Source organism: Hemitrygon akajei, unplaced genomic scaffold (genome assembly GCF_048418815.1).
Source record: "Hemitrygon akajei unplaced genomic scaffold, sHemAka1.3 Scf000078, whole genome shotgun sequence".
NCBI lineage: Eukaryota > Metazoa > Chordata > Chondrichthyes > Myliobatiformes > Dasyatidae > Hemitrygon > Hemitrygon akajei.
This window is the reverse complement of record NW_027331964.1, coordinates 2,211,669-2,232,858: the sequence shown is the minus strand read 5'-3', so window position 1 is coordinate 2,232,858 and position 21,190 is coordinate 2,211,669. Positions and strand designations below refer to the sequence as shown.

Here is a 21,190-nt window from a genome sequence, read left to right as displayed (position 1 = left end):
ACAGGAAGAAGGGGGATGGAGAAGAGGGATCCCACAGGAGGAAGGGGGATGGGGAGAGAGATCCCACAGGAGGAAGGGGAAAGGGGAAGAGAGATCCCGCAGGATGAAGGGGGATGGGGCAGACGGATCCCACAGGAAAAAGGGGGATGGAGAATAGAGGTCCCACAGGAGGAAGGGGGATGGGGTAGAGATACCACATGAGGAAGGGGAATGGGGGAGAGAGATCCCACAGGAGGAAGGGGGATGGCGAAGAGAGTTCCCACAGGAGGAAGGGTGATGGCGGAGAGAGATCCCACAAGAGGAAGGCGGATGGGGAAGAGAGATCCCACAGGTGGAAGGGGGATGGGGAAGACTGATCCCACAAGGGGAAGGGGGATGGGTAAGAGAGATCCCACAGGAGGAAGCGGGATGGGGCAGAGAAATCCCACAGGAGGAAGGGGATGGGGGAGAGAGATCCCACAGGAGGAAGGGGGATGGGGGAGAGAGTACCCACAGGAGGAAGGGGGATGGGGGAGAAGATCCCACAGGAGGAAGGGGATGGGGGGGAGAGATCCCGCAAAAGGAAGGGGGATGGGGAAGAGAGATCCCACAGGAGGAAGGGGGATGGGGGAATAGAGGTCCCACAGGAGGAAGGGGGATGGGGGGAGAGAGATCCCACAAGAGGAAGGGGGATGGGGAAGAGAGATCCCACAGGAGGAAGCGGGATGGGGCAGAGAAATCCCACAGGAGGAAGGGGGATGGGGGAGAGAGATCCCACAGGAGGAAGGGGGATGGTGGAGAGAGAACCCACAGGAGGAAGGGGGATGGAGGAGAGAGATCCCACAAGAGGATGGTATGGATAATAGAGGTCCCACAGGAGGAAGAGGGATAGGGGAGAGAGATCCCACAGGAGAAAGGGGGATGGGGGAGAGAGATCCCACAGGAGGAAGGGGGATGAAGGAAAGAGATCCCACAGGAGGAGGGGGGATGGAGGAGAGAGATCCCACAGGATGAAGGGGATGGGGATGACGGAGCCCACAGCAGGAAGGGGATGGGGATGACGGAGCCCAGAGGAGAAAGGGGGATGGGGGAACTAGATCCCACAGGAGGAAGGGGGATGGGGGAGAGAGATCCCACAGGAGGAAGGGGGATGGGGGAGAGAGATCCCACAGGTGGAAGGGGGATGGGGAAGAGAGATCACACGAGGAAGGGGAATGGGAGAGAGAGATCCCACAAGAGGAAGGAGAATGGGGGAGAGAGATCCCAGAGGAGGAAGGGGGATGGGGGAGAGAGGTCCCACAGGAGGAAGGGGGATGGTGGAGAGAGATCCCACAGGAGAAAGGGGGATGGAGGACAGAGAACCCACAGGAGAAAGGGGCATGGGGGAGAGAGATCCCACAGGCAGAAGGGGGATTGGGGAGAGAGATCCCACAGGAGGAAGGGGGATGGGGGAGAGAGATCCCACTGGGGGAAGGGGGATGGAGGAGAGAGAACCCACTGGAGGAAAGGGGATGTTGGAGAGAGATTCCACAGGAGGAAGGGGGATGGGGGAGAGAGAACACACAGGATAAAGGGGGATGGGGTAGAGAGTTCCCACAGGCGGAAGGGGGATGGAGGAGAGAGATCCCACAGGAGGAAGGGGGATGGGGAAGAGTTCCCACAGGAGGAAGGGGAATGGGGAAGAGAGATCCCACAGGAGGAAGGGGGATGGGGATGAGGGATCCCACAGGAGAAGGGGAGAGAGATCCCACAGGAGGAAGGGGGATGGGGAAGAGAGATCCCAGAGGAGGAAGGGGGATGGAGGAGAGAAATCCCACAGGAGGAAGGGGAATGAGGGAGAGAGTTCCCACAGGAGGAAGGGGGATGGGGAAGAGAGATCCCACAGGAGGAAGGGGGATGGGGTCGACGAATCCCACAGGAAAAAGGGGGATGGTGGAGAGAGATACCACAGGAGGAAGGGGGATGGAGAATAGAGGTCCCACAGGAGGAATGGGGATGGGGGAGAGAGATCCCACAGGAGGAAGGGGGACGGGGCAGAGAAATCCCACAGGAGGAAGAGGGATGGGGGAGAGTGAACCCACAAGAGGAAGGGTGATGGGGAAGAGGGAACCCACAGGAGGAAGGGGGATGGGGAAGAGAGTTCCCACAGGAGGAATGGGGATGGGGAAGAGAGATCCCACAGGAGGAAGGGTGATGGAGAAGAGGGATCCCACAGGAGGAAGGGGGATGTGGGAGAGAGATCCCACAGGAGGAAGGGGGATGGGGGAGAGAGACCCCACAGGAGGAAGTGGGATGGAGGAGAGAGATCCCAGAGGAGGAAATGGGATGGGTAAGTGTGAACCCACAGGAGGAAGGGGGATGGGGAAGGGATATCCCACCGGAGGAAAGGGGATGGAGAAGAGGTATCCCACAGGAGGAAGTGGGATGGGGGAGAGAGTTCCCACAGGAGGAAGGGGGATGGGCGAGAGAGATCACACAGGAGGAAGGGGGATGGAGAAGAGGTATCCCACAGGAGGAAGGGGGATGGGGGAGAGAGATCCCACAGCAAGAAGGGGGATGGGGGAGAGAGATCCCACAGGAGGAAGGGGGATGGAGAAGAGAGATCCCACAGGAGGAAGGGGGACGGGGAAGAGAGATCCCACAGGAGGCAGGTGAATGTGGAAGTGAGATCCCACAAGAGGAAGCGGATGTAGAAGAGAGATCCCACAGGAGGAAGGGGAATGTGGAAGTGAGATCCCACAGGAGGAAGGGGGATGGGGTCGACGGATCCCACAGGAAAAAGGGGGATGGTGGAGAGAGATACCACAGGAGGAAGGGGGATGGAGAATAGAGGTCCCACAGGAGGAAGGGGGATGGGGGAGAGAGATCCCACAGGAGGAAGGGGGACGGGGCAGAGAAATCCCCTAGGAGGAATGGGGATGGGTGGAGAAATGCCACAGGAGGAAGAGGGATGGGGGAGAGTGAACCCACAAGAGGAAGGGTGATGGGGAAGAGGGAACCCACAGGAGGAAGGGGGATGGGGAAGAGAGTTCCCACAGGAGGAATGGGGATGGGGAAGAGAGATCCCACAGGAGGAAGGGTGATGGAGAAGAGGGATCCCACAGGAGGAAGGGGGATGTGGGAGAGAGATCCCACAGGAGGAAGGGGAATGGGGGAGAGAGATCCCACAGGAGGAAGTGGGATGGGGAAGAGAGATCCCACAAGAGGAAGGGGGATGGGGAAGACTGATCCCACAAGGGGAAGGGGGATGGGTAAGAGAGATCCCGCAGGAGGATGGGGGATGGGGGAGAGAGATCCCATAAGAGGAAGGGGGATGGGGAAGAGAGATCCCACAGGAGGAAGGGGGATGGGGAAGACAGATCCCACAAGAGGAAGGGGGATGGGTAAGAGAGATCCCACAGGAGGAAGCGGGATGGGGCAGAGAAATCCCACAGGAGGAAGGGGGATGGTGGAGAGAGATCCCACAGGAGGAAGGTGGATGGGGGTGAGAGAACCCACAGGAGGTAGGGGGATGGGGGAGAAGATCCCACAGGAGGAAGGGGATGGGGGGGAGAGATCCCGCAAAAGGAAGGGGGATGGGGAAGAGAGATCCCACAGGAGGAAGGGGGATGGGGGAATAGAGGTCCCACAGGAGGAAGGGGGATGGGGGAGAGAGATCCCACAAGAGGAAGGGGGATGGGGAAGAGAGATCCCACAGGAGGAAGCGGGATGGGGCAGAGAAATCCCACAGGAGGAAGGGGGATGGGGGAGAGAGATCCCACAGGAGGAAGGGGGATGGTGGAGAGAGAACCCACAGGAGGAAGGGGGATGGAGGAGAGAGATCCCACAAGAGGATGGTATGGATAATAGAGGTCCCACAGGAGGAAGAGGGATAGGGGAGAGAGATCCCACAGGAGAAAGGGGGATGGGGGAGAGAGATCCCACAGGAGGAAGGGGGATGAAGGAAAGAGATCCCACAGGAGGAGGGGGCATGGAGGAGAGAGATCCCACAGGATGAAGGGGATGGGGATGACGGAGCCCACAGCAGGAAGGGGATGGGGATGACGGAGCCCAGAGGAGAAAGGGGGATGGGGGAACTAGATCCCACAGGAGGAAGGGGGATGGGGGAGAGAGATCCCACAGGAGGAAGGGGGATGGGGGAGAGAGATCCCACAGGAGAAAGGGGGATGGGGGAGAGAGATCCCACAGGAGGAAGGGGGATGAAGGAAAGAGATCCCACAGGAGGAGGGGGGATGGAGGAGAGAGATCCCACAGGATGAAGGGGATGGGGATGACGGAGCCCACAGCAGGAAGGGGATGGGGATGACGGAGCCCAGAGGAGAAAGGGGGATGGGGGAACTAGATCCCACAGGAGGAAGGGGGATGGGGGAGAGAGATCCCACAGGAGGAAGGGGGATGGGGGAGAGAGATCCCACAGGTGGAAGGGGGATGGGGAAGAGAGATCACACGAGGAAGGGGAATGGGAGAGAGAGATCCCACAAGAGGAAGGAGAATGGGGGAGAGAGATCCCAGAGGAGGAAGGGGGATGGGGGAGAGAGGTCCCACAGGAGGAAGGGGGATGGTGGAGAGAGATCCCACAGGAGAAAGGGGGATGGAGGACAGAGAACCCACAGGAGAAAGGGGCATGGGGGAGAGAGATCCCACAGGCAGAAGGGGGATTGGGGAGAGAGATCCCACAGGAGGAAGGGGGATGGGGGAGAGAGATCCCACTGGGGGAAGGGGGATGGAGGAGAGAGAACCCACTGGAGGAAAGGGGATGTTGGAGAGAGATTCCACAGGAGGAAGGGGGATGGGGGAGAGAGAACACACAGGATAAAGGGGGATGGGGTAGAGAGTTCCCACAGGCGGAAGGGGGATGGAGGAGAGAGATCCCACAGGAGGAAGGGGGATGGGGAAGAGTTCCCACAGGAGGAAGGGGAATGGGGAAGAGAGATCCCACAGGAGGAAGGGGGATGGGGATGAGGGATCCCACAGGAGAAGGGGAGAGAGATCCCACAGGAGGAAGGGGGATGGGGAAGAGAGATCCCAGAGGAGGAAGGGGGATGGAGGAGAGAAATCCCACAGGAGGAAGGGGAATGAGGGAGAGAGTTCCCACAGGAGGAAGGGGGATGGGGAAGAGAGATCCCACAGGAGGAAGGGGGATGGGGTCGACGAATCCCACAGGAAAAAGGGGGATGGTGGAGAGAGATACCACAGGAGGAAGGGGGATGGAGAATAGAGGTCCCACAGGAGGAATGGGGATGGGGGAGAGAGATCCCACAGGAGGAAGGGGGACGGGGCAGAGAAATCCCACAGGAGGAAGAGGGATGGGGGAGAGTGAACCCACAAGAGGAAGGGGGATGGAGAAGAGAGATCCCACAGGAGGAAGGGGGACGGGGAAGAGAGATCCCACAGGAGGCAGGTGAATGTGGAAGTGAGATCCCACAAGAGGAAGCGGATGTAGAAGAGAGATCCCACAGGAGGAAGGGGAATGTGGAAGTGAGATCCCACAGGAGGAAGGGGGATGGGGTCGACGGATCCCACAGGAAAAAGGGGGATGGTGGAGAGAGATACCACAGGAGGAAGGGGGATGGAGAATAGAGGTCCCACAGGAGGAAGGGGGATGGGGGAGAGAGATCCCACAGGAGGAAGGGGGACGGGGCAGAGAAATCCCCTAGGAGGAATGGGGATGGGTGGAGAAATGCCACAGGAGGAAGAGGGATGGGGGAGAGTGAACCCACAAGAGGAAGGGTGATGGGGAAGAGGGAACCCACAGGAGGAAGGGGGATGGGGAAGAGAGTTCCCACAGGAGGAATGGGGATGGGGAAGAGAGATCCCACAGGAGGAAGGGTGATGGAGAAGAGGGATCCCACAGGAGGAAGGGGGATGTGGGAGAGAGATCCCACAGGAGGAAGGGGAATGGGGGAGAGAGATCCCACAGGAGGAAGTGGGATGGGGAAGAGAGATCCCACAAGAGGAAGGGGGATGGGGAAGACTGATCCCACAAGGGGAAGGGGGATGGGTAAGAGAGATCCCGCAGGAGGATGGGGGATGGGGGAGAGAGATCCCATAAGAGGAAGGGGGATGGGGAAGAGAGATCCCACAGGAGGAAGGGGGATGGGGAAGACAGATCCCACAAGAGGAAGGGGGATGGGTAAGAGAGATCCCACAGGAGGAAGCGGGATGGGGCAGAGAAATCCCACAGGAGGAAGGGGGATGGTGGAGAGAGATCCCACAGGAGGAAGGTGGATGGGGGTGAGAGAACCCACAGGAGGTAGGGGGATGGGGGAGAAGATCCCACAGGAGGAAGGGGATGGGGGGGAGAGATCCCGCAAAAGGAAGGGGGATGGGGAAGAGAGATCCCACAGGAGGAAGGGGGATGGGGGAATAGAGGTCCCACAGGAGGAAGGGGGATGGGGGAGAGAGATCCCACAAGAGGAAGGGGGATGGGGAAGAGAGATCCCACAGGAGGAAGCGGGATGGGGCAGAGAAATCCCACAGGAGGAAGGGGGATGGGGGAGAGAGATCCCACAGGAGGAAGGGGGATGGTGGAGAGAGAACCCACAGGAGGAAGGGGGATGGAGGAGAGAGATCCCACAAGAGGATGGTATGGATAATAGAGGTCCCACAGGAGGAAGAGGGATAGGGGAGAGAGATCCCACAGGAGAAAGGGGGATGGGGGAGAGAGATCCCACAGGAGGAAGGGGGATGAAGGAAAGAGATCCCACAGGAGGAGGGGGCATGGAGGAGAGAGATCCCACAGGATGAAGGGGATGGGGATGACGGAGCCCACAGCAGGAAGGGGATGGGGATGACGGAGCCCAGAGGAGAAAGGGGGATGGGGGAACTAGATCCCACAGGAGGAAGGGGGATGGGGGAGAGAGATCCCACAGGAGGAAGGGGGATGGGGGAGAGAGATCCCACAGGAGAAAGGGGGATGGGGGAGAGAGATCCCACAGGAGGAAGGGGGATGAAGGAAAGAGATCCCACAGGAGGAGGGGGGATGGAGGAGAGAGATCCCACAGGATGAAGGGGATGGGGATGACGGAGCCCACAGCAGGAAGGGGATGGGGATGACGGAGCCCAGAGGAGAAAGGGGGATGGGGGAACTAGATCCCACAGGAGGAAGGGGGATGGGGGAGAGAGATCCCACAGGAGGAAGGGGGATGGGGGAGAGAGATCCCACAGGTGGAAGGGGGATGGGGAAGAGAGATCACACGAGGAAGGGGAATGGGAGAGAGAGATCCCACAAGAGGAAGGAGAATGGGGGAGAGAGATCCCAGAGGAGGAAGGGGGATGGGGGAGAGAGGTCCCACAGGAGGAAGGGGGATGGTGGAGAGAGATCCCACAGGAGAAAGGGGGATGGAGGACAGAGAACCCACAGGAGAAAGGGGCATGGGGGAGAGAGATCCCACAGGCAGAAGGGGGATTGGGGAGAGAGATCCCACAGGAGGAAGGGGGATGGGGGAGAGAGATCCCACTGGGGGAAGGGGGATGGAGGAGAGAGAACCCACTGGAGGAAAGGGGATGTTGGAGAGAGATTCCACAGGAGGAAGGGGGATGGGGGAGAGAGAACACACAGGATAAAGGGGGATGGGGTAGAGAGTTCCCACAGGCGGAAGGGGGATGGAGGAGAGAGATCCCACAGGAGGAAGGGGGATGGGGAAGAGTTCCCACAGGAGGAAGGGGAATGGGGAAGAGAGATCCCACAGGAGGAAGGGGGATGGGGATGAGGGATCCCACAGGAGAAGGGGAGAGAGATCCCACAGGAGGAAGGGGGATGGGGAAGAGAGATCCCAGAGGAGGAAGGGGGATGGAGGAGAGAAATCCCACAGGAGGAAGGGGAATGAGGGAGAGAGTTCCCACAGGAGGAAGGGGGATGGGGAAGAGAGATCCCACAGGAGGAAGGGGGATGGGGTCGACGAATCCCACAGGAAAAAGGGGGATGGTGGAGAGAGATACCACAGGAGGAAGGGGGATGGAGAATAGAGGTCCCACAGGAGGAATGGGGATGGGGGAGAGAGATCCCACAGGAGGAAGGGGGACGGGGCAGAGAAATCCCACAGGAGGAAGAGGGATGGGGGAGAGTGAACCCACAAGAGGAAGGGTGATGGGGAAGAGGGAACCCACAGGAGGAAGGGGGATGGGGAAGAGAGTTCCCACAGGAGGAATGGGGATGGGGAAGAGAGATCCCACAGGAGGAAGGGTGATGGAGAAGAGGGATCCCACAGGAGGAAGGGGGATGTGGGAGAGAGATCCCACAGGAGGAAGGGGGATGGGGGAGAGAGACCCCACAGGAGGAAGTGGGATGGAGGAGAGAGATCCCAGAGGAGGAAATGGGATGGGTAAGTGTGAACCCACAGGAGGAAGGGGGATGGGGAAGGGATATCCCACCGGAGGAAAGGGGATGGAGAAGAGGTATCCCACAGGAGGAAGTGGGATGGGGGAGAGAGTTCCCACAGGAGGAAGGGGGATGGGCGAGAGAGATCACACAGGAGGAAGGGGGATGGAGAAGAGGTATCCCACAGGAGGAAGGGGGATGGGGGAGAGAGATCCCACAGCAAGAAGGGGGATGGGGGAGAGAGATCCCACAGGAGGAAGGGGGATGGAGAAGAGAGATCCCACAGGAGGAAGGGGGACGGGGAAGAGAGATCCCACAGGAGGCAGGTGAATGTGGAAGTGAGATCCCACAAGAGGAAGCGGATGTAGAAGAGAGATCCCACAGGAGGAAGGGGAATGTGGAAGTGAGATCCCACAGGAGGAAGGGGGATGGGGTCGACGGATCCCACAGGAAAAAGGGGGATGGTGGAGAGAGATACCACAGGAGGAAGGGGGATGGAGAATAGAGGTCCCACAGGAGGAAGGGGGATGGGGGAGAGAGATCCCACAGGAGGAAGGGGGACGGGGCAGAGAAATCCCCTAGGAGGAATGGGGATGGGTGGAGAAATGCCACAGGAGGAAGAGGGATGGGGGAGAGTGAACCCACAAGAGGAAGGGTGATGGGGAAGAGGGAACCCACAGGAGGAAGGGGGATGGGGAAGAGAGTTCCCACAGGAGGAATGGGGATGGGGAAGAGAGATCCCACAGGAGGAAGGGTGATGGAGAAGAGGGATCCCACAGGAGGAAGGGGGATGTGGGAGAGAGATCCCACAGGAGGAAGGGGAATGGGGGAGAGAGATCCCACAGGAGGAAGTGGGATGGGGAAGAGAGATCCCACAAGAGGAAGGGGGATGGGGAAGACTGATCCCACAAGGGGAAGGGGGATGGGTAAGAGAGTTCCCGCAGGAGGATGGGGGATGGGGGAGAGAGATCCCATAAGAGGAAGGGGGATGGGGAAGAGAGATCCCACAGGAGGAAGGGGGATGGGGAAGACAGATCCCACAAGAGGAAGGGGGATGGGTAAGAGAGATCCCACAGGAGGAAGCGGGATGGGGCAGAGAAATCCCACAGGAGGAAGGGGGATGGTGGAGAGAGATCCCACAGGAGGAAGGTGGATGGGGGTGAGAGAACCCACAGGAGGTAGGGGGATGGGGGAGAAGATCCCACAGGAGGAAGGGGATGGGGGGGAGAGATCCCGCAAAAGGAAGGGGGATGGGGAAGAGAGATCCCACAGGAGGAAGGGGGATGGGGGAATAGAGGTCCCACAGGAGGAAGGGGGATGGGGGAGAGAGATCCCACAAGAGGAAGGGGGATGGGGAAGAGAGATCCCACAGGAGGAAGCGGGATGGGGCAGAGAAATCCCACAGGAGGAAGGGGGATGGGGGAGAGAGATCCCACAGGAGGAAGGGGGATGGTGGAGAGAGAACCCACAGGAGGAAGGGGGATGGAGGAGAGAGATCCCACAAGAGGATGGTATGGATAATAGAGGTCCCACAGGAGGAAGAGGGATAGGGGAGAGAGATCCCACAGGAGAAAGGGGGATGGGGGAGAGAGATCCCACAGGAGGAAGGGGGATGAAGGAAAGAGATCCCACAGGAGGAGGGGGCATGGAGGAGAGAGATCCCACAGGATGAAGGGGATGGGGATGACGGAGCCCACAGCAGGAAGGGGATGGGGATGACGGAGCCCAGAGGAGAAAGGGGGATGGGGGAACTAGATCCCACAGGAGGAAGGGGGATGGGGGAGAGAGATCCCACAGGAGGAAGGGGGATGGGGGAGAGAGATCCCACAGGTGGAAGGGGGATGGGGAAGAGAGATCACACGAGGAAGGGGAATGGGAGAGAGAGATCCCACAAGAGGAAGGAGAAAGGGGGAGAGAGATCCCAGAGGAGGAAGGGGGATGGGGGAGAGAGGTCCCACAGGAGGAAGGGGGATGGTGGAGAGAGATCCCACAGGAGAATGGGGGATGGAGGACAGAGAACCCACAGGAGAAAGGGGCATGGGGGAGAGAGATCCCACAGGCAGAAGGGGGATTGGGGAGAGAGATCCCACTGGGGGAAGGGGGATGGAGGAGAGAGAACCCACTGGAGGAAAGGGGATGTTGGAGTGAGATTCCACAGGAGGAAGGGGGATGGGGGAGAGAGAACACACAGGATAAAGGGGGATGGGGTAGAGAGTTCCCACAGGCGGAAGGGGGATGGAGGAGAGAGATCCCACAGGAGGAAGGGGGATGGGGAAGAGTTCCCACAGGAGGAAGGGGAATGGGGAAGAGAGATCCCACAGGAGGAAGGGGGATGGGGATGAGGGATCCCACAGGAGAAGGGGTGAGAGATCCCACAGGAGGAAGGGGGATGGGGAAGAGAGATCCCAGAGGAGGAAGGGGGATGGAGGAGAGAAATCCCACAGGAGGAAGGGGAATGAGGGAGAGAGTTCCCACAGGAGGAAGGGGGATGGGGAAGAGAGATCCCACAGGAGGAAGGGGGATGGGGTCGACGGATCCCACAGGAAAAAGGGGGATGGTGGAGAGAGATACCACAGGAGGAAGGGGGATGGAGAATAGAGGTCCCACAGGAGGAAGGGGGATGGGGGAGAGAGATCCCACAGGAGGAAGGGGGACGGGGCAGAGAAATCCCCTAGGAGGAATGGGGATGGGTGGAGAAATGCCACAGGAGGAAGAGGGATGGGGGAGAGTGAACCCACAAGAGGAAGGGTGATGGGGAAGAGGGAACCCACAGGAGGAAGGGGGATTGGGAAGAGAGTTCCCACAGGAGGAATGGGGATGGGGAAGAGAGATCCCACAGGAGGAAGGATGATGGAGAAGAGGGATCCCACAGTTGGAAGGGGGATGTGGGAGAGAGATCCCACAGGAGGAAGGGGGATGGGGGAGAGAGACCCCACAGGAGGAAGTGGGATGGAGGAGAGAGATCCCAGAGGAGGACATGGGATGGGTAAGTGTGAACCCACAGGAGGAAGGGGGATGGGGAAGGGATATCCCACCGGAGGAAAGGGGATGGAGAAGAGGTATCCCACAGGAGGAAGTGGGATGGGGGAGAGAGTTCCCACAGGAGGAAGGGGGATGGGGGAGAGAGATCCCACAGGAGGAAGGGGGATGGAGAAGAGGTATCCCACAGGAGGAAGGGGGATGGGGGAGAGAGATCCCACAGCAAGAAGGGGGATGGGGGAGAGAGATCCCACAGGAGGAAGGGGGATGGAGAAGAGAGATCCCACAGCAGGAAGGGGGACGGGGAAGAGAGATCCCACAGGAGGCAGGTGAATGTGGAAGTGAGATCCCACAAGAGGAAGCGGATGTAGAAGAGAGATCCCACAGGAGGAAGGGGAATGTGGAAGTGAGATCCCACAAGAGGAAGGGGGATGGGGGAGAGAGATCCCACAGGAGGTAGGGGGATGGGGAAGAGAGATCCCACAGGAGGAAGGGGGATGGGGAAGAGCTATCCCACAGGAGGAAGGGGGATGGGGAAAAGAGATCCCACAGGAGGAACAGGGATGTGGGAGAGAGATCCCACTGGAGGAAGGGGGATGGGGAAGGGAGATCCCACAGGAGGGGGGATGGGGAAGAGAGATCCCGCAGGAGGAAGGGGGATGGGGAAGAGAGTTCCCACAGGAGGAAGGGGGATGGGGAAGAGAGATCCCACAGGAGGAAGGGGAATGGGGAAGAGATCCCACAGGAGGAAGGGGAATGGGGATGAGAGATCCCACAGGAGGAAGGGGAATGGGGATGAGAGATCCCACAGGAGGAAGGGGAATGGGGATGAGAGATCCCACAGGAGGAAGGGGAATGGGGAAGAGATCCCACAGGAGGAAGGGGAATGGGGATGAGAGATCCCACAGGAGGAATGGGAATGGGGAAGAGAGATCCCTGAGGAGGAAGTGGGATGGGGAAGAGAGTTCCCACAGGCGGAAGGGGGACGGGATAGAGAGATCCCACAGAAGGAAGGGGGATGGGGAAGAGAGATCCCACAGGAGGAAGGGGGATGGGGAAGAGAGATCCCACAGGAGGAAGGTGGATGATGAGGAGAGATCCAACAGCAGGAAGGGGGAGTCGGAACAGAGAGCCCAGAGGATGCATGGGGGATGGGAAAGTAGATCCCACAGGAGGATTGCTGCCCGTGCCACGTGCTAGTGAGGCTAGAAATAATGCAGCTAAATACTTGGATGAGGTGATGGTGCATGAGAGAGTGGTTCATGTTTCTGGTCAATTGGGCTTTCTTCCAGACGAGGTGGGACCCGTTCGAATTGGACAGTTTGCACCTGAGCTGGAGGGGGACTAGCATCCTTGCCGGTAGGTTAGCATGTTCTGCTCCGGGGGTTTTAAACAAGGTTGCAGGGGGAGGGGGCAGAGTGTTAGAGCAGATAGTGATGTGGAGGGGGATAATGGTCATGCGAGGACTGCCTGTATAGACAGATATCAATGGTTTGTACGTGATGGAAATGTTCTCAGGTGCATCTATTTCAATGCAAGGAGTATTGTAGGTAAGGCAGATGAGTTTAGGGCGTGGATTTGCACATGATGATTTCGACATTATTGCTATTAGTAAGACTTGGTTTGCAGGAGGGGCAGGACTGGCAGCTTCATGTTCCGAGGTTACGTTGTTTCAGACGTGATAGAGGGGGAGGGATGAAAGGGGGAGGAGTGGCATTACTAGTCAGGGTGAATCTCACAGCTGTGCATAGACGGGACAGCCCGGAGGGCTCGTCTACACAGGCCGTATGGATAGATAGATAGATAGATAGATAGATAGATAGATACATAGATACTTTATTCATCCCCATGGGGAAATTCAACTTTTTTTCCAATGTCCCATACACTTGTTGTAGCAAAACTAATTACATAAAAATACTTAACAGTAAACATATGATATGCATCTGAAATCACTATCTCAAAAAGCATTAATAATAGCTTTTAAAAAGTTCTTAAGTCCTGGCGGTTGAATTGTAAAGCCTAATGGCATTGGGGAGTATTGACCTCTTCATCCTGTCTGAGGAGCATTGCATCGATAGTAACCTGTCGCTGAAACTGCTTCTCTGTCTCTGGATGGTGCTATGTAGAGGATGTTCAGAGTTTTCCATAATTGACCGTAGCCTTGTGAACACACTAATAGGGTATTATTATATACCGCCCAATAGTCAGAGAGAATTGGAGGAGCAAATCTGTAGAGATTTAGCACACCAATGTAAGAAACAGAAAGTTGTAATCGTAGGGGATTTTAACTTCCCACATATTGACCTGGACTCCCACTCTGTGAAAGGGTTAGATGGCGTGGAGTTTGTCAAATGTGTTCAGGAAAGTTTTCTAAATCAATATATTGAGGTACCAACGAGAGAGGGTGCAGTACCTGATCTATTAGGGAATCAGACAGGTCAGGTGACAGAAGTATGTGTAAGCGAACATTTTGGGTCCAGTGACCATAATGTCATTAGTTTCAAGATAATTATGGATAAGGATTGGACTGGTCCACCAGTTAAGGTTCTGAATTGGAGAAGGGCCAATTTTGTGGAAATGAGAGAGGATCTGGGAAGAGTGGATTGGGATAAGTTGTTTTCCGGCAGTGATGTATTCAGTAAGTGGAGTTACTGAACTGCGCATACATCGGAGTTTGCATGTTCCTGCCAGGATTAAAGGCAAAGTTAACAGGGATAGGGAACCTTGTTTTTCAAGGGATATTGGCGATCTGGTTAAGTAGGTGTTTAGCAGGTACAGGCAACAAGGAACAAATGAGATACTTGAAGAGTATAGAGAATGTAAGGGAATACTAAAGAAGGAAATCAGGAAGCCAAAAAGAAGACATGAGGTTGTGTTGGCAGATAATGTGAAGGTAAACCCGAAGGGTTTCTACGAGTATGTTAAGAGTAAAAGGATAGTAAAGGACAAAATTGGTCCCCTAGAAGATCAGAGTGGTTGTCTATGTGGTCTATGTGTGGAGCATCACGAGATGGGGAAGATCTTAAACAGTTTTTTTGCGTCAGTGTCTACTCAGGAAACTGGCATAGCAGATATGGAATTAAAGGAAACAAACAGTAGTGTCATGGAACGCGGCCAGTGAGTGAGTGGGCCAGTGAAGGAGTGGAAATTTGAGGCTTTGACTCGAGAGATTCTGGCAGTTTTGGCAGTTGGACTGTGCAAATCAAGACAACCAAGATTTGAATAGCTCAGACTCAGCAGAAAGCAGCTGATTGACCAAGCAGTTTGAAAAGCTCAAACAAATAAACAGAGGGGTAGCTCAAGCTGAGCGGCCTGTGGAAAGCGGCCTGAGTGAGTGGAGATTTGAGGCTTTGACAGGTCTTTACAATGCCTCCTGAGACGGTGATGTGCCTCTCCTGTGAGATGTGGCAGTCTTGGGGGAACTCCCCTCTCCCGCAGAGTCACATCTGCCAGAAGTGCTTGCGGCTGGGCGATCTGGAAGACCGTGTGAGGAATCTGGAGCAGCAGCTGGATGACCTTCGACTCATAAGGGAGAATGAGGCAGTCACAAATGAGAGCTACAGGGAGGTAGTCACACCTAGGCTGCCGGAAGCAGGTTGTTGGTTGACAGTCCAAGGGGGGAAAGCGAAGGAGAGTAGACAGGAGGTGCAGAGCACCCCTGTAGTCATTCCCCTGAATAATAAGTTTACCGTCCTGGATACTGTTGGTGAGGACGACCGACCAGGTGTGAGCCACGGTGGCAGGGCCTCTGGCACTGAGTCTGACCCTGTGGTGCAGAAGGGTGGGACGGAGAGGAGGAGAGCTGTCGTCATTGGAGACTCTAAAGTCAGGGGAGCAGACAGGAGATTTTGTGGACGTGAGAAGGAAATCCGCATGGTTTGTTGCCTCCCGGGTGCCTGGGTCCGGGATGTGTCTGACTGGGTACATGACATTCTGGTACGAAAGGGAAAGCAACCAGAAGTCGTGATACATTTTGGTACCAATGACACAGGCAGAAAGAGAGATGAGGTCCTGAAGTGTGAGTTTCGGGAACTAGGCAGAAGGCTGAAGAACAGGATCTCAAGGGTGGTGTTCTCAGGATTGTTGCCAGTGCTACGTGATAGTGATGGTAAGAATTGGAGGAGATGGCAGTTGAATGCGTGGCTGAGGAGTTGGTGCAGGGGACAGGGTTTTAGATTTTTGGACCATTGGGATCTCTTCTGGGGAAGGTGAGACCTGTGCAGATTGGATGGGTTGCACCTGAACTCAAGGGGGAGCAATATCCTTGCTGGTAGGTTTGCTTGCATAGTTCGGGAGGGTTTTAACTAATTTGCAAGGGGGATGAGACCCAGAGCGATAGAGCAGTGAAAGAAGTGCATGGAGTAAAGCCAGATCTGACACATAGAGAGACTTGGAGGAAAGAGCAGCAGAATAAAGGGTGTAAAGGCAGTAAGGTAGAAGGGCTAAAGTGTGTGTACTTCAATGCCAGAAGCATCAGGAACAAAGGTAATGAACTGAGAGCTTGGATACATACATGGAATTATGATGTAGTGTCCAATACGGAGACTTGGCTGGCACCAGGACAGGAATGGATTCTCAATATTCCTGGATTTCAGTGCTTTAAAAGGGATAGAGAGGGGGGAAAAGGGGAGGAGGGGTGGCATTACTGATCAGTGATACTATTACAGCTACAGAAAGGGTGGGTAATGTAGCAGGATCCTCTTTTGAGTCAGTATGGGTGGAAGTCAGGTACAGGAAGGAAGCAGTTACTCTACCGGGGGTATTCTACAGGCCCCCAGGTTGCAGCAGAGATACCGAGGAGCAGATTGGGAGGCAGATTTTGGAAAGGTGCAAAAATAACAGGGTTGTTATCATGGGTGACTTTAACTTCCCTAATATTGATTGGCACTTGAATAGTTCCAAGGGTTTAGATGGGGCAGAGTTTGTTAAGTGTGTCCTGGATGGATTCCTGTCTCAGTATGTTGACAGGCCGACGAGGGGGAATGCCATACTAGATCTAGTATTAGGTAACGAACCGGGTCAGGTCACAGATCTGTCAGTGGGTGAGCATCTGGGGGACAGTGATCACCGCTCCCTGGCCTTTAACATTATCATGAAAAAGGATAGAATCAGAGAGGACAGGAAAATTTTTAATTGGGGAAGGGCAAATTATGAGGCTATAAGACTAGAACTTGCGGGTGTGAATTGGGATGATGTTTTTACAGGGAAATGTACTATGGACATGTGGTCGATGTTTAAGGATCTCTTGTAGGATGTTAGGGATAAATTTGTCCTGGTGAAGATAAAGAATGATAGGGTAAAGGAACCATGGGTGACAAATGAAGTGGAAAATCTAGTCAGGTGGAAGAAGGCAGCGTACATGAGGTTTAGGAAGCAAGGATCAGTTGGGTCTATTGAGGAATATAGGGTAGCAAGAAAGGAGCTTAAGAAGGGGCTGAGAAGAGCAAGAAGGGGGCATGAGAAGGCCTTGGCGAGTAGGGTAAAGGAAAACCCCAAGGCATTCTTCAATTATGTGAGGAACAATAGGATGACAGGAATGATGGTAGGACCGATTAGAGATAAAAGTGGGAAGATGTGCCTGGAGGCTGTGGAAGTGAGCGAGGTCCTCAGTGAATACTTCTCTTTGGTATTCACCAATGAGAGGGAACTTGATGACGTTGAGGACAATATGAGTGAGGTTGATGTTCTGGAGCATGTTGATATTAAGGGAGAGGAGGTGTTGGAGTTGTTAGGACGGATAAGTCCCCGGGGCCTGCCGGAATATTCCCCAGGCTGCTCCACGAGGCAAGGGAAGAGATTGCTGAACCTCTGGCTAGGATCTTTATGTTCTCGTTGTCCACGGGAATGGTACGGGAGGATTGGAGGGAGGCGAATGTTGTCCCCTTGTTCAAAAAAGGTAGTAGGGCTCGTCCAGGTAATTATAGGCCAGTGAGCCTTACATCTGTGGTGGGAAAGCTGTTGGAAAAGATTCTTAGAGATAGGATCAATGGGCATTTAGAGAATCATGGTCTGATCAGGGACAGTCAGCATGGATTTGTGAAGGGCAGATCGTGCATAACAAGCCTGATAGAGTTCTTTGAGGAGGTGACCAGGCCTATAGATGAGGGTAGTGCAGTGGATGTGATCTACATGGATTTTAGTAAGGCATTTGACAAGGTTCCACATGGTAGGCTTATTCAGAAAGTCAGAAGGCATAGGATCCAGGGAAGTTTGGCCAGGTGGATTCAGAATTGGCTTGCCTGTAGAAGGCAGATGGTCATGGTGAAGGTAGAACAATCAGATTGGAGGGTTGTGACTAGTGGTGTCCCGCAAGGATCTGTTCTGGGACCTCTACTTTTTGTGATTTTTATTAACGACCTGGATGTGGGGGTAGAAGGGTGGGTTGGCAAGTTTGCAGACGACACAAAGGTTGGTGGTGTTGTAGATAGTGTAGAGAATTGTCGACGATTGCAGAGAGACATTGATAGGATGCAGAAGTGGGCTGAGAAGTGGCAGATGGAGTTCAACCCGGAGAAGTGTGAGGTGGTACACTTCGGAAGGACAAACTCCAAGGCAGAGTACAAAGTAAATGACAATTTAGTTGGTAGTGTGGAGGAGCAGAGGGATCAGGGGATACATGTCCACAGATCCCTGAAAGTTGCCTCACAGGTAGATAGGGTAGTTAAGAAATCTTATGGGGTGTTAGCTTTCATAAGTCAAGGGACAGAGTTTAAGAGACGCGATGTAATGATGCAGCTCTATAAAACTCTAGTTAGGCCACACTTGGAGTACTGTGTCCAGTTCTGGTCACCTCACTATAGGAAGGATGTGGAAGCATTGGAAAGGGAACCGAGGAGATTTACCAGGATGCTGCCTGGTTTAGAGAGGATGGATTATGATCAGAGATTAAGGGAGCTAGGGCTTTACTCTTTGGAAAGAAGGAGGATGAGAGGAGACATGATAGAGGTGTACAAGATATTAAGAGGAATAGACAGAGTGGACAGCCAGCGCCTCTTCCCCAGGGCACCACTGCTCAATACAAGAGGACATGGCTTTAAGGTAAGGGGAGGGAAGTTCAAGGGGGATATTAGAGGAAGGTTTTTCACTCAGAGAGTGGTTGGTGCGTGGAATGCACTGCCTGAGTCAGTGGTGGAGGCAGATACACTAGTGAAGTTTAAGAGACTTCTAGACAGGCATATGGAGGAATTTAAGGTGAGGGGTTATATGGCAGGCAGGGCTTGAGGGTCGGCACAACATTGTGGGCCGAAGGGCCTGTAATGTGCTGTACTATTCTGTGTTTTATGGAACATATAGAGATTAAAGAGGAGGAGGTACTTACTGCCTTACAGCAAATAAAGGTAAATAAATCCCCCAGGCCTGATATGAAATTTTCTCGGACCTTGAGAGAGACTAGTGTAGAAATTGCAGGGGTCCTGGCAGAAATATTTAAAATGTCCTTCACCACAATTGCGGTGCCGGAGGACTGGAGGGTAGCTCATGTTGTTCCGTTGTTTGAAAAAGGCTCCAAAAGTGCACCAGGTAATTACAGCCAGTGAGCCTGACATCGGTTTAGGTAAATTATTGGAAGGTGTTCTGAGAGATCGGATATACAAGGATTTAGACAACCAAGGGCTGATTAAAGATAGTCAGCATGGCTTTGTTCATGGCAGATCGTGTTTAATGAATCCTGTAGTGTTTTTCGAGGATGTTACCAAGAATGCACATGAAGGAAAGGCTGTGGATGTTGTCTACATGAACTTTAGTAAGGCTTTTGACAAGGTCCCACATGGGAGGTTAGTTCAGAAGGTTCAGACAGTAGGTATCCATGGAGAGGTTGTAGATTGGATTCGAAATTGGCTGTGTGTGAGAAGACAGAGAGTGGTAGTGGATCATTGCTTCTCAGACTGGAGGCCTGTGACTAGTGGTGTGTCTCAAGGATCTGTGCTGGGACCATTGTTGTTTGTTGTCTATATCAATGATCTAGATGATAATGTGATAAATTGGATCAGCAAGTTTGCTGATGACACTAAGATGGAGGCGTTGTGGACAGCGAGGAAGGCTTTCAAAGCTTGCAGAGGGATCTGGACCAACTGGCAAAATGGGCCAGAAAATGGCAGATGGAATTTAATGCAGACAAGTGTGAGGTGTTCCATTTTGTAAGGCCAAATCAAGGTAGGACATACACGGTAAATGGTAGGGCACTGAGGGGTGCGCAGGAAGAAAGGGATCTGGGAGTTCAGATACATAATTCCCTGAAAGTGTTGTCACAGGGAGACAAGGTTGTAAAGAAGGCTTTTGGCATCCTGGCATTCATAAATCAAAGTTGAGTATAGGAGTTGGAATGTTATGGTGAGGTTGTATAAGACATTGGTGAGGCCAACTTTGGAGTATTGTGTGCAGTTCTGGTCAATGAACTATAGGACGGATATCAGTAAGACTGAAAGTGTGCGGAAAGGATCTGCGAGGATGTTGCCGGCTCTTCAGGAGTTGAGTTACAAGGAAAGATTGAACAGGTTAGGACTTTGTTCCTTGGAGCGCAGAAGAATGAGGGGAGATTTGATAGAAGTTTACACAATTACGAGGGTATAGACAGGGTAGATGCCAATGGGCTCTTTCCACACGGATTAGGAGAGATAAATTACAAAAGGACTTTGCTTCAGGGTGAAAGGGGAAAGGTTTAGGGGGAACGTCCTCACTCAGAGAGTTGTGAGAGTGTGGAACGAGCTGCCATCTGATGTGGAAAATGCGGACACACTCTTAAGTTTTAAGAATAAATCTGATAGATGCATGGCTGGGAGAGGTCTGGAGGGTTATGAACTGGGTGCAGGTCAATGGGACTAGCGGAATAAAGTTCTGGCACAGATCAGAAGGGCCGAATGGCTTGTTTTCTATGCTGTAGTGTTATATGATTTTGCGATTCTATGAAGGAATATGGGGAGGTCAGTTCCCACAGGAAGAAGGGGGATGGGGAAGAGAGATCCCACAGGAGGAAGGGGGATGAGGTAGAGAGATCCGATTGGAGGAAGGGGAATGGGGAAGAGAGAACCTGCAGGAGGAAGGGGAATGTGGAAGTGAGATCCCACAGGAGGAAGGAGGATGGGGTAGAGAGATCCCACAGGAGGAAGGGGGATGGGGGAGAGAGATCCGACAGGAGGAAGGGGAATGGGGAGGAGAGATCCAACAGGAGGGAGGGGGATGGGGAAGTGAGATCCAACAGGATGAATGGGGTTTGCGAAGAGAAATCCCATAGGCGGATGGGGGATCGGGAAAAGGGATCTGAGAGGAGGAAGGGGGGATGGGAAGGGATAACACTGGAGGGAAGGGAATGGGGAAAAGAGATCCCGCAGGAAGGGGGTGGGGAAAAGACATCCCACAGGAGGATGAGGAATGGCGACGAGATCCCTAAGAATCGAACGGGGATTGGGATAAGAGGTCCCACAGGAGGATTCCAAAGGTAAACAATAACCCTACAAGACGAGAGGATGCAGAAAATTTTTGTACGTGTGTGTTGGGTCTGAACAGAGACCCAGAGGAGATGCGGCCTCGCTCTCTGTGTATCTGGTAGTGAGCAAAGTCACACACTATCAAGGGCAGGGGAGGACAATCTCACAATGGTATTTCTTTCCTTCTCACTGGGACAGTCTGCTGACGGTCTCTTGTCCCTCACCGGGAAGGGGTTGTGAATCTCTGACCCACCTGCTGCAGTCAGTGTTGGTCTGGGTGTCAGTAGCAGTGAGAAGGAACATTGTCAATGGACGTGTCACAGGCAGCAGGAAACACGGCCATTCCTGTGATTTACTACCATTACACAAATGGTCGTTGTTCACTGATCTGATGAAGTCTCCAACATCCCTTCACAAGGAACCACAGAACCCTCCCGTCCTTGGAGAATTACTGACCGATCCCCTGGGCATTTGTCACAATTCTTCACAA

At 54.3% G+C, this 21,190-nt stretch overlaps 1 protein-coding gene across 1 annotated transcript in view; it reads right to left on the bottom strand.

Annotated features, from left to right (window-relative positions):
• Nucleotides 1-21,190, bottom strand: part of LOC140722506 (NACHT, LRR and PYD domains-containing protein 12-like) — a 42,966-nt gene that overhangs the window by 10,336 nt on the left and 11,440 nt on the right. The gene's annotated exons all lie outside the window — the stretch shown is intronic.